The sequence below is a fragment of the Apostichopus japonicus genome, chromosome 10 (genome assembly GCF_037975245.1).
Source record: "Apostichopus japonicus isolate 1M-3 chromosome 10, ASM3797524v1, whole genome shotgun sequence".
Taxonomy (NCBI): Eukaryota; Metazoa; Echinodermata; class Holothuroidea; order Aspidochirotida; family Stichopodidae; genus Apostichopus; species Apostichopus japonicus.
In genome coordinates, this window is record NC_092570.1 from 11,283,968 (window position 1) to 11,297,424 (window position 13,457).

Sequence of the window (13,457 nt, forward strand, 5' to 3'; positions counted from 1 at the left end):
AAATAGACCTCATTGAGAATGATATTCAAAAACCTCAGATTCCGAATCAACATTTACGGTGCCCCTCCTGTGTAATCAGGCCAACTGTTAAAAATAGACAGATCCGAATCTGCTTTTGTTTATTCCCAATTTAAGAATACGTTTCCTTGACATCGATATTTTTGAGGTTTGAGTGGAAAACCTAATAACATTAATTTCCTGGTCAGAAATGGTTTTTGGTTTCGATGATGTTCGTTTATGGCGCCCACAAAACGATATCTCAAGAAAGTTTCGATTCCTATCGCCTGTCCGCGCAACTTGGACTTGGAACACCAACAGCTCGCCGTCTTACAAGACCGTTCCTTCTCTATTTGGGGAAAGTATCTTCATATCTCGATGAGATATAGAAACAAGTAGACCAGTAGTTGCGAAGGGGAACAGGACACTTCGCCCAACAACCATTTCGCCCAACTGCCATTTCGCCCAACCAGCCTGGTCATTTCGCCCAACCTGCCTGGTCATTTCGCCGGAAGCAGGACACTTCGCCCAACAACCATTTCGCCCAACTGCCATTTCGCCCAACCTTACCATTTCGCCCAACCAGCCTGGTCATTTCGCCCAACCAGCCTGGTCATTTCGCCCAACCAGCCTGGTCATTTCGCCCAACCAGCCTGGTCATTTCGCCCAACCAGTCTGGTCATTTCGCCCAACCTTGATTAAATATGATATTTCAAAAGGAAACGTTCGGGAATTGTTAACGTTACAGGATACGAACCGAATATTAAGGAAACTTGAGGATTGATCAGTGTGTTAGGGGTTAGGTTTGATAGTAAACGTTCGAATATTAAGGAATTTTAAGGAAACTTGAAGTCCTTTACTTTGTATAACTTTAGTAAGGAAACGTTCAGGAATTTTTAACGTTACAGGATACGAACCGAATATTAAGGAATCTTGAGGATGGATCAGTGTTTTAGGGGTTAGGTTTGATATAGTAAACGTTCGGGAATTGTTAACGTTACGGGATACGAACCGAGTATTAAGGAAACTTGAAGTCGTGGTTAAATTGATTACATATGTGATTACTGTGGTTACATTGATAAAGTGGTTACATTGATTAAATATAGTAATTCAATTTTATATATATATTTTTAATTTAATAAGGAAACGTTCGGGAATTGTTAGTCAGTAGGATGGATCAGTGTTTTAGGGGTAAGGTTTGATAGGTTTTCATGAAGACCGATTCCCCTGTGTTTGTATAATAATATAACTTCCATTGTATGCGTAAACGCCTAAAGTAGTGTAATCCTCCCATTATACCCAAAATAACTGCTCAGACTCCGATCGATATCGAGCGGACCTTACTTTTTTATTTACCTATTACGAAGTAACCTAACCCAAAATAAATCAAATTGAACTAGTGGAATAGAAAAAGTAATATTATGCTGACTGAATATTAGTAAAAATAAGGTTGGGCGAAATGACTATGATGGTTGGGCGAAATGACCATGCTGGTTGGGCGAAATGACTATGATGGTTGGGCGAAATGACCATGCTGGTTGGGCGAAATGACCAGGCTGGTTGGGCGAAATGACCAGGCTGGTTGGGCGAAATGGCAGTTGGGCGAAATGGTTGTTGGGCGAAGTGACTAGAAAGCATTTCGCCCAACATAAACAGTGATTAAGCTACTGAGATGGACCACACATCCTGTTCAGGCACAAGTTGTCAGGTAAAACCTGACCCATGTATCCACACCAATTGAGGTGTACTTAGTTGGGCATCCAAAGACTTGACCGACAACTGTGCCATGCCTAAATGGTATGTTTTTATGAACTATTATTATATTATTCTTCATATCAGAAAAGAGCTCCGAACAATGAGGATGCCATAAAACAACACCGAAGCAGACTTCAAAAAGTTGATGGCCTCCCAAGTTCTGGGGAGCAATCGACTCTGTGAATCGTCTGTTCACATGGTTTATGGCACAGCTGCAGAGCAGTGTTAATTAACAGGTCGCTACCAGCCTTTAGGGATATTTAAAAAAAAAGTTCCAATGACAGAGAGCTTAGACTTCATAAATATAAATTTCATGCTGACTTACTATTTGTATGCAACTTTGGTGTTTCAAACATGTTGCCAAGTTTTTGTTTTTCTCGAAAAGAATTGAGAGAAATTTGCTGTTTGTTCCCCGCATGGGATAAAATGTTATTTTTTTATCTCATTTATGGATGGATTAATGAAAAATTTCAGATTGATTCTCATTACACTTTTATTAAAATGAAAGCCTAAGCTCTCCAGATCCCATTGACATAGTGGTTTAGGGTACTTTATTCAAACTTGTCTTCTATTTTAACCTAGTATATTTGAGATTTCAATCATCCAGATTTGACAGCTTTGCTTATAAGAGAGAATACATATAAAAAATGAAAATGTAAAATTTCATCCAAGTTCATGGTTGCATGAACCAGAAAAATGTAAGCTGGAGTTCCAAAATGTTCACCATTCAGCCACAAAACAGACAGGACTGAACCCTGTTTCTATAAAACTTTGCAGATAGGATGGGAGAGCAACACAATCTCCTTCCCTAAAAACTGCTAGCTCATCCGTGCAAGTATGCAGACGTATTTCCTGTAAAATAATCATATGAAAACCAGCTATAAAAGATGAAGACACACAAAAGCTTGGTAGGGCTATCTGGGGACGTCAATTTTAAAATGAATTTCTATATGATTTCCAGAATTTGCTTGGCCCTTAAATCTGCCTCGCCTAGCTATGCCATTTATACAAGCTGATCATTGATTGTATCTCGGGGACTAAAATTTGTAAATTTTTTGTTCGGCATTTGGTTGACTACTGTGACAGTCAGCATGATAAGGGCAGTACACCAGTTTTTGGACAAAATGACCTAATCAGAAGCAGGTTTTGAACATGGTGCACAAATTGTCTTGATCAAATCTATGATATCTTAATGTTATTCCTTTCACAACGAAATAAAACTAAACTATGAATACATCTTTCAACAGCAGGTCAGAGCAATGAATAAAGGTATACAACAAAAATAATGTATTCTTGGATCCTGTTTTCCTGTGCACGTCCACCATACTGTTGACGGTACATGTAGTAGGCTGTCTGAAGAAACAATAGCGTTCAGGCACATAGCTTCAAAACCATCCATAAAACCATCCATCCAACCATCCATCCTTATTTCGCTGCAGCATCTACACTCCCTTGCACATTGGCCACAATGACACCTGTAAACAATTCAAAGAACCAATTCAATGAATTGGGGCATACTGTACTAACATGTCAAAATAGAAAAGGGGCACCTCTGAAGGGCAATCAACCGTTGAAGCCTCTTAGAAGTCTTGCATCTGTTGGGACAATGCTGCAAAGGAAAATAAAACAGGCCGATGTTGCCTCGTTTCCAACTGAATCCATTCCCTAGATTGAGAAAATCTGGTTATGAAATTAGCTCAAGATTTGTGGTAACTTCACTAATTTGCCACTAGGCCTAAAACTGCTAGGAAATTAATAATAGGCCACCTCTGAATTTGTTGTGCACTCTTCCAATTGGCTCCTTCAATCTACGCACATTCATGTTAATTTTGCTGCCCCATCAACAAATTGGCTAGCTAAGTGCATGAACAAAGTATAAATCTATTGATGCAAGGCGTTCGACACAATTCAAAAACTGACGTAGAACAGGATCTTGACAACGTCTCCTACACCGTCAAATTAGAGGGCAAACTCGGGCTTCCTTTTTTTCACAGATCTCAGCTACTGGTCAGAAAGATATCGCAAAAAACGGCAGGACAAACTGGCAGGAAGGAATCTGAAAATCAATTGCACAAAAACAGACATTTTCAATCACAAGTTGGAAGAAGTGTGAATATGTTGGAAGCTTGGACCGAAGAAGACATATTGGTATAACCTGTCAAGCATTATTAAAAGCAAAAACATAAGCCGCAACATTAAGCTTAGAATTTTTTAGACTTTATTTTGCGATCAAAATTGATCGCATTGATCGCAAAATTGACACTTTTCAAAGGAAACTACTTCGAAATATTCTCATGGACCAATAATAATTGGTTATCAACGAAACCAACCAAATAGAAGATTGAGAGTCTTCTCCCGCCGAGTTTGTTTGTTCTATGTAATGCTGTTTATTGCCCAATCCAATTAAGCTTCTTTTTTTTTCTTGTTAATAGGTTTAAGACAAAGTTGACTACAACAACAACATAAGTTGGTGTTGGACACAAAAACAACAAATGTTGTGGTGGTGCGGAGGACGACAAAGATTGGCAGTGACCACAACAACAAAGAGGTTGTCGAGGAGGACCACAACAAGGTTGTGTTTCTTCCATTTTTGTTCAATTTATCATTGAAGTTTTTTTCATGTTTGTTTTTAATTTGTTTGTTCTATTTATGATTCTTTGTTTGTTTGATATGTTTGTTTGTTGTTTGTTTGATGAATGTTTGTTGTTTGTTTGAAGTATGTTTGTTTGTTTGATGTATGTTGGTTTGTTGTTTGTTTGATGTTTGTTTGTGCTATGTTTGTTTGTTTGTTCTATGTAATGTTGTTTATTGCCCAATCCAATTAAGCTTCTTTTTTTCTTGTTAATAGGTTTAAGACAAAGTTGACTACAACAACAACATAAGTTGGTGGTGGACACAACAACAACAAATGTTGTGGTGGTTCGGGGGACGACAAAGGGTGGCAGTGACCACAACAACAAAGAGGTTGTCGAGGAGGACCACAACAAAGATTGGCAGTGACCACAACAACAAAGAGGTTGTCCAGGAGGACCACAACAAGGTTGTGTTTCTTCCATGTTTGTTCAATTTATCATTGAAGTTTTTTCGTGTTTGTTTTTAGTTTGTTTGTTCTATGTTATGTTTCTTCTTTGTTTGTTTGATATGTTTGTTTATTGTTTGTTTGATGTATGTTTGTTTGTTTGTTCTGTTTGTTTGTTGTTTTTTGTTGTTTGTTTGATATGTTTGTTTGTTGTTTGTTTGATGAATGTTTGTTGTTTGTTTGAAGTATGTTTGTTTGTTTGTTGTTTAATGCCCAATCCAACTATGCTTTCTTTTTTTTCTTGTTTGTTCTATGTTATGTTTCTTTGTTTGTTTGGTATGTTTGTTTAATGTTTGTTTGTTGTTGTTTGTTTGTCGTGGAGGTTGTCGGGGAGGACCACAACAAGGTTGTGTTTCTTCCATGTTTGTTCAATTTATCAGTGAAGTTTTTTTCATGTTTGTTTTTAGTTTGTTCTATGTTATGTTTCTTCTTTGTTTGATATGTTTGTTTATTGTTTGTTTGATGTATGTTTGTTTGTTTGTTCTGTTTGTTTGTTGTTTGTTCTATGTAATGTTGTTTATTGCCCAATCCAGTTAAGCTTTCTTTTTTTTTCTTGTTAATAGGTGTAAGACGAAGTTGACGACGACAACAACAACAACAAATGTTGTGGTGGTGCGGAGGACGACAAAGGTTGGCAGTGACCACAATAACAAAGAGGTTGTCGAGGAGGACCACAACAAGGTTGTGTTTCTTCCATGTTTGTTCAATTTATCATTGAAGTTTTTTCATGTTTGTTTTTAGTTTGTTTGTTCTATGTTATGTTTCTTCTTTGTTGTTTATTGCCCAATCCAATTAAGCTTTCTTTTTTTTTCTTGTTAATAGGTGTAAGACGAAGTTGACGACGACAACAACAACAACAAATGTTGTGGTGGTGCGGAGGACGACAAAGGTTGGCAGTGACCACAACAACAAAGAGGTTGTCGAGGAGGACCACAACAAGGTTGTGTTTGTTCCATGTTTGTTCAAATTATCATTGAAGTTTTTTTCATATTTGTTTTTAATTTGTTTGTTCTATTTATGTTTGTTTGTTTGATATGTTTGTTTGTTGTTTTTCTGATGTATGTTTGTTTGAAGTATGTTTGTTTGTTTGATGTATGTTTGTTTGTTGTTTGTTTGTTTGTTTCTTCTATGTTTGTTTGTTCTATGTAATGTTGTTTAATACCCAATCCAATTAAGCTTTCTTTTTTTCTCGTTAATAGGTGTAAGACTAAGTTGACTACAACAACAGCAACAAAAGTGGTGGACACAAAAACAACAAATGTTGTGGTGGTGCGGAGGACGACAAAGGTTGGCAGTGACCACAACAACAAAGAGGTTGTCCAGGAAGACCACAAACAAGTTTGTGTTTGTTCCATGTTTGTTCAATTTATCATTGAGTTTTTTTCATGTTTTGTTTTTAGTTTGTTTGTTCTATGTTATGTTTCTTGTTTGTTTGATATGTTTGTTTGTTATTTGTTTGATGTATGTTTGTTTGATGTTTGTTTGTTGTTTTTTTGTTGTTTTTTTGATGTTTGTTTGTTGTTTGTTTGTTCTATGTAATGCTGTTTATTGCCCAATCCAATTAAGCTTCTTTTTTTTTCTTGTTAATAGGTTTAAGACAAAGTTGACTACAACAACAACATAAGTTGGTGTTGGACACAAAAACAACAAATGTTGTGGTGGTGCGGAGGACGACAAAGATTGGCAGTGACCACAACAACAAAGAGGTTGTCGAGGAGGACCACAACAAGGTTGTGTTTCTTCCATTTTTGTTCAATTTATCATTGAAGTTTTTTTCATGTTTGTTTTTAATTTGTTTGTTCTATTTATGATTCTTTGTTTGTTTGATATGTTTGTTTGTTGTTTGTTTGATGAATGTTTGTTGTTTGTTTGAAGTATGTTTGTTTGTTTGTTGTTTGTTTGTTTGATGTATGTTGGTTTGTTGTTTGTTTGATGTTTGTTTGTGCTATGTTTGTTTGTTTGTTCTATGTAATGTTGTTTATTGCCCAATCCAATTAAGCTTCTTTTTTTCTTGTTAATAGGTTTAAGACAAAATTGACTACAACAACAACATAAGTTGGTGGTGGACACAACAACAACAAATGTTGTGGTGGTTCGGGGGACGACAAAGGGTGGCAGTGACCACAACAACAAAGAGGTTGTCGAGGAGGACCACAACAAAGATTGGCAGTGACCACAACAACAAAGAGGTTGTCCAGGAGGACCACAACAAGGTTGTGTTTCTTCCATGTTTGTTCAATTTATCATTGAAGTTTTTTCGTGTTTGTTTTTAGTTTGTTTGTTCTATGTTATGTTTCTTCTTTGTTTGTTTGATATGTTTGTTTATTGTTTGTTTGATGTATGTTTGTTTGTTTGTTCTGTTTGTTTGTTGTTTTTTGTTGTTTGTTTGATATGTTTGTTTGTTGTTTGTTTGATGAATGTTTGTTGTTTGTTTAAGTATGTTTGTTTGTTTGTTGTTTAATGCCCAATCCAACTATGCTTTCTTTTTTTTCTTGTTTGTTCTATGTTATGTTTCTTTGTTTGTTTGGTATGTTTGTTTAATGTTTGTTTGTTGTTGTTTGTTTGTCGTGGAGGTTGTCGGGGAGGACCACAACAAGGTTGTGTTTCTTCCATGTTTGTTCAATTTATCATAGAAGTTTTTTTCATGTTTGTTTTTAGTTTGTTCTATGTTATGTTTCTTCTTTGTTTGATATGTTTGTTTATTGTTTGTTTGATGTATGTTTGTTTGTTTGTTCTGTTTGTTTGTTGTTTGTTCTATGTAATGTTGTTTATTGCCCAATCCAATTAAGCTTTCTTTTTTTTCTTGTTAATAGGTGTAAGACGAAGTTGACGACGACAACAACAACAACAACAACAAATGTTGTGGTGGTGCGGAGGACGACAAAGGTTGGCAGTGACCACAATAACAAAGAGGTTGTCGAGGAGGACCACAACAAGGTTGTGTTTGTTCCATGTTTGTTCAAATTATCATTGAAGTTTTTTTCATATTTGTTTTTAATTTGTTTGTTCTATTTATGTTTGTTTGTTTGATATGTTTGTTTGTTGTTTGTTTGAAGTATGTTTGTTTGAAGTATGTTTGTTTGAAGTATGTTTGTTTGTTTGTTGTATGTTTGTTTGTTTGATGTACGTTGGTTTGTTGTTTGTTTGATGTTTGTTTCTTCTATGTTTGTTTGTTTGTTCTATGTATTGTTGTTTAATGCCCAATCCAACTATGCTTTCTTTTTTTTCTTGTTTGTTTGGTATGTTTGTTTAATGTTTGTTTGTTGTTGTTTGTTTGTCGTGGAGGTTGTCGGGGAGGACCACAACAAGGTTGTGTTTCTTCCATGTTTGTTCAATTTATCATTGAAGTTTTTTTCATGTTTGTTTTTAGTTTGTTCTATGTTATGTTTCTTCTTCGTTTGATTGATGTATGTTTGTTTCTTCTATGTTTGTTTGTTTGTTGTTTGTTCTATGTAATGTTGTTTATTGCCCAATCCAATTAAGCTTTCTTTTTTTTCTTGTTAATAGGTGTAAGACAAAGTTGACTACAACAACAACAACATAAGTTGGTGGTGGACAACAACAACAAATGTTGTGGTGTGGAGCCAAATCCAATCAAGCTTTTTTGCTTCCTAATCTTTTGAGGACCTCCGATTGTAATTTTTGGATTGTGATAATATATTTGTGGAAAAGTAAATCTTTACTTGCTGTTCTTTTATTTTTCGTCTGCTTTCAACTCTAATTCGACTCCAATTTCTAATCTCTCCAAAATCTGATATACTAAAATAGACCTCATTGAGAATGATATTCAAAAACCTCAGATTCCGAATCAACATTTACGGTGCCCCTCCTGTGTAATCAGGCCAACTGTTAAAAATAGACAGATCCGAATCTGCTTTTGTTTATTCCCAATTTAAGAATACGTTTCCTTGACATCGATATTTTTGAGGTTTGAGTGGAAAACCTAATAACATTAATTTCCTGGTCAGAAATGGTTTTTGGTTTCGATGATGTTCGTTTATGGCGCCCACAAAACGATATCTCAAGAAAGTTTCGATTCCTATCGCCTGTCCGCGCAACTTGGACTTGGAACACCAACAGCTCGCCGTCTTACAAGACCGTTCCTTCTCTATTTGGGGAAAGTATCTTCATATCTCGATGAGATATAGAAACAAGTAGACCAGTAGTTGCGAAGGGGAACAGGACACTTCGCCCAACAACCATTTCGCCCAACTGCCATTTCGCCCAACCAGCCTGGTCATTTCGCCCAACCTGCCTGGTCATTTCGCCGGAAGCAGGACACTTCGCCCAACAACCATTTCGCCCAACTGCCATTTCGCCCAACCTTACCATTTCGCCCAACCAGCCTGGTCATTTCGCCCAACCAGCCTGGTCATTTCGCCCAACCAGCCTGGTCATTTCGCCCAACCAGCCTGGTCATTTCGCCCAACCAGTCTGGTCATTTCGCCCAACCTTGATTAAATATGATATTTCAAAAGGAAACGTTCGGGAATTGTTAACGTTACAGGATACGAACCGAATATTAAGGAAACTTGAGGATTGATCAGTGTGTTAGGGGTTAGGTTTGATAGTAAACGTTCGAATATTAAGGAATTTTAAGGAAACTTGAAGTCCTTTACTTTGTATAACTTTAGTAAGGAAACGTTCAGGAATTTTTAACGTTACAGGATACGAACCGAATATTAAGGAATCTTGAGGATGGATCAGTGTTTTAGGGGTTAGGTTTGATATAGTAAACGTTCGGGAATTGTTAACGTTACGGGATACGAACCGAGTATTAAGGAAACTTGAAGTCGTGGTTAAATTGATTACATATGTGATTACTGTGGTTACATTGATAAAGTGGTTACATTGATTAAATATAGTAATTCAATTTTATATATATATTTTTAATTTAATAAGGAAACGTTCGGGAATTGTTAGTCAGTAGGATGGATCAGTGTTTTAGGGGTAAGGTTTGATAGGTTTTCATGAAGACCGATTCCCCTGTGTTTGTATAATAATATAACTTCCATTGTATGCGTAAACGCCTAAAGTAGTGTAATCCTCCCATTATACCCAAAATAACTGCTCAGACTCCGATCGATATCGAGCGGACCTTACTTTTTTATTTACCTATTACGAAGTAACCTAACCCAAAATAAATCAAATTGAACTAGTGGAATAGAAAAAGTAATATTATGCTGACTGAATATTAGTAAAAATAAGGTTGGGCGAAATGACTATGATGGTTGGGCGAAATGACCATGCTGGTTGGGCGAAATGACTATGATGGTTGGGCGAAATGACCATGCTGGTTGGGCGAAATGACCAGGCTGGTTGGGCGAAATGACCAGGCTGGTTGGGCGAAATGGCAGTTGGGCGAAATGGTTGTTGGGCGAAGTGACTAGAAAGCATTTCGCCCAACATAAACAGTGATTAAGCTACTGAGATGGACCACACATCCTGTTCAGGCACAAGTTGTCAGGTAAAACCTGACCCATGTATCCACACCAATTGAGGTGTACTTAGTTGGGCATCCAAAGACTTGACCGACAACTGTGCCATGCCTAAATGGTATGTTTTTATGAACTATTATTATATTATTCTTCATATCAGAAAAGAGCTCCGAACAATGAGGATGCCATAAAACAACACCGAAGCAGACTTCAAAAAGTTGATGGCCTCCCAAGTTCTGGGGAGCAATCGACTCTGTGAATCGTCTGTTCACATGGTTTATGGCACAGCTGCAGAGCAGTGTTAATTAACAGGTCGCTACCAGCCTTTAGGGATATTTAAAAAAAAAGTTCCAATGACAGAGAGCTTAGACTTCATAAATATAAATTTCATGCTGACTTACTATTTGTATGCAACTTTGGTGTTTCAAACATGTTGCCAAGTTTTTGTTTTTCTCGAAAAGAATTGAGAGAAATTTGCTGTTTGTTCCCCGCATGGGATAAAATGTTATTTTTTTATCTCATTTATGGATGGATTAATGAAAAATTTCAGATTGATTCTCATTACACTTTTATTAAAATGAAAGCCTAAGCTCTCCAGATCCCATTGACATAGTGGTTTAGGGTACTTTATTCAAACTTGTCTTCTATTTTAACCTAGTATATTTGAGATTTCAATCATCCAGATTTGACAGCTTTGCTTATAAGAGAGAATACATATAAAAAATGAAAATGTAAAATTTCATCCAAGTTCATGGTTGCATGAACCAGAAAAATGTAAGCTGGAGTTCCAAAATGTTCACCATTCAGCCACAAAACAGACAGGACTGAACCCTGTTTCTATAAAACTTTGCAGATAGGATGGGAGAGCAACACAATCTCCTTCCCTAAAAACTGCTAGCTCATCCGTGCAAGTATGCAGACGTATTTCCTGTAAAATAATCATATGAAAACCAGCTATAAAAGATGAAGACACACAAAAGCTTGGTAGGGCTATCTGGGGACGTCAATTTTAAAATGAATTTCTATATGATTTCCAGAATTTGCTTGGCCCTTAAATCTGCCTCGCCTAGCTATGCCATTTATACAAGCTGATCATTGATTGTATCTCGGGGACTAAAATTTGTAAATTTTTTGTTCGGCATTTGGTTGACTACTGTGACAGTCAGCATGATAAGGGCAGTACACCAGTTTTTGGACAAAATGACCTAATCAGAAGCAGGTTTTGAACATGGTGCACAAATTGTCTTGATCAAATCTATGATATCTTAATGTTATTCCTTTCACAACGAAATAAAACTAAACTATGAATACATCTTTCAACAGCAGGTCAGAGCAATGAATAAAGGTATACAACAAAAATAATGTATTCTTGGATCCTGTTTTCCTGTGCACGTCCACCATACTGTTGACGGTACATGTAGTAGGCTGTCTGAAGAAACAATAGCGTTCAGGCACATAGCTTCAAAACCATCCATAAAACCATCCATCCAACCATCCATCCTTATTTCGCTGCAGCATCTACACTCCCTTGCACATTGGCCACAATGACACCTGTAAACAATTCAAAGAACCAATTCAATGAATTGGGGCATACTGTACTAACATGTCAAAATAGAAAAGGGGCACCTCTGAAGGGCAATCAACCGTTGAAGCCTCTTAGAAGTCTTGCATCTGTTGGGACAATGCTGCAAAGGAAAATAAAACAGGCCGATGTTGCCTCGTTTCCAACTGAATCCATTCCCTAGATTGAGAAAATCTGGTTATGAAATTAGCTCAAGATTTGTGGTAACTTCACTAATTTGCCACTAGGCCTAAAACTGCTAGGAAATTAATAATAGGCCACCTCTGAATTTGTTGTGCACTCTTCCAATTGGCTCCTTCAATCTACGCACATTCATGTTAATTTTGCTGCCCCATCAACAAATTGGCTAGCTAAGTGCATGAACAAAGTATAAATCTATTGATGCAAGGCGTTCGACACAATTCAAAAACTGACGTAGAACAGGATCTTGACAACGTCTCCTACACCGTCAAATTAGAGGGCAAACTCGGGCTTCCTTTTTTTCACAGATCTCAGCTACTGGTCAGAAAGATATCGCAAAAAACGGCAGGACAAACTGGCAGGAAGGAATCTGAAAATCAATTGCACAAAAACAGACATTTTCAATCACAAGTTGGAAGAAGTGTGAATATGTTGGAAGCTTGGACCGAAGAAGACATATTGGTATAACCTGTCAAGCATTATTAAAAGCAAAAACATAAGCCGCAACATTAAGCTTAGAATTTTTTAGACTTTATTTTGCGATCAAAATTGATCGCATTGATCGCAAAATTGACACTTTTCAAAGGAAACTACTTCGAAATATTCTCATGGACCAATAATAATTGGTTATCAACGAAACCAACCAAATAGAAGATTGAGAGTCTTCTCCCGCCGAGAGTAGCACCCGTAAGTTTTCAACCCGAACAGCTTGTTAATGTGTAATCGGAAGTCGACCAAAACGGGTGTTAGACACCGTTTTATCCCTTGCTTTTGCGACCCAAAACAAGAGCATGTTTTCCACAAGTTGGTTATGTTTTTTCCACCCCATATGTGCGCACCTTTACGTGGAGGGGTGTTTCATGTGCGCAAAACTGGTGAATCCGTTTCGAGTACTTCATCCTCCGAGAGAAGCACCCCGTACGTTTTCAACCCGAACGGCCTGTTTACGTGTAATCGGAAGTCGACCAAAACAGGTGTGAGTTTTCGACCCAAACAACAGCATGTTTTCCGCAGCGAAAGGCGTGCTATGTTGGTAATAGGCACCGTTACGTGAAGGGGTGTTTCCTACCGCCGTGTGAACATCCCCATTCGTTTTCGCCCGAAACTGATGTTTTCACCACCCCTTCATGTGCGCACAACTGGTGAATCCGTTTCGAGTAAAGGGGGTCTTCATCCTCCGAGAGAAGCACCCCGTACGTTTTCAACCCGAACGGCCTGTTTACGTGTAATCGGAAGTCGACCAAAACAGGTGTTAGTCACCATTTTATCCCTTCAGTTTTCGACCCAAACAACAGCATGTTTTCCGCAGCGAAAGGCGTCCTATGTTGGTAATAGGCACCGTTACGTGAAGGGGTGTTTCCTACCGCCGTGTGAACATCCCCATCCGTTTTGACCGAAACCGTTGTTTTCACCACCCCTGATGTGC

General features: G+C 37.5%; 1 long non-coding RNA gene across 3 annotated transcripts; it reads left to right on the forward strand.

Annotated features, from left to right (window-relative positions):
* Window positions 1-4,166: 4,166 nt before the first annotated feature.
* Window positions 4,167-8,453, forward strand: LOC139975352 (uncharacterized). 3 transcript variants are annotated; one of them, XR_011795724.1, is made up of 4 exons: window positions 4,167-5,771; window positions 6,031-6,169; window positions 6,422-7,044; window positions 7,645-8,453. It is a non-coding gene; the product is annotated as an uncharacterized lncRNA (long non-coding RNA). The 3 variants fall into 3 exon arrangements; XR_011795723.1 differs by having other exon boundaries at window positions 4,169-4,792; window positions 5,395-6,169; XR_011795722.1 differs by having other exon boundaries at window positions 4,168-6,169.
* The last annotated feature ends 5,004 nt before the right edge of the window (window positions 8,454-13,457 follow it).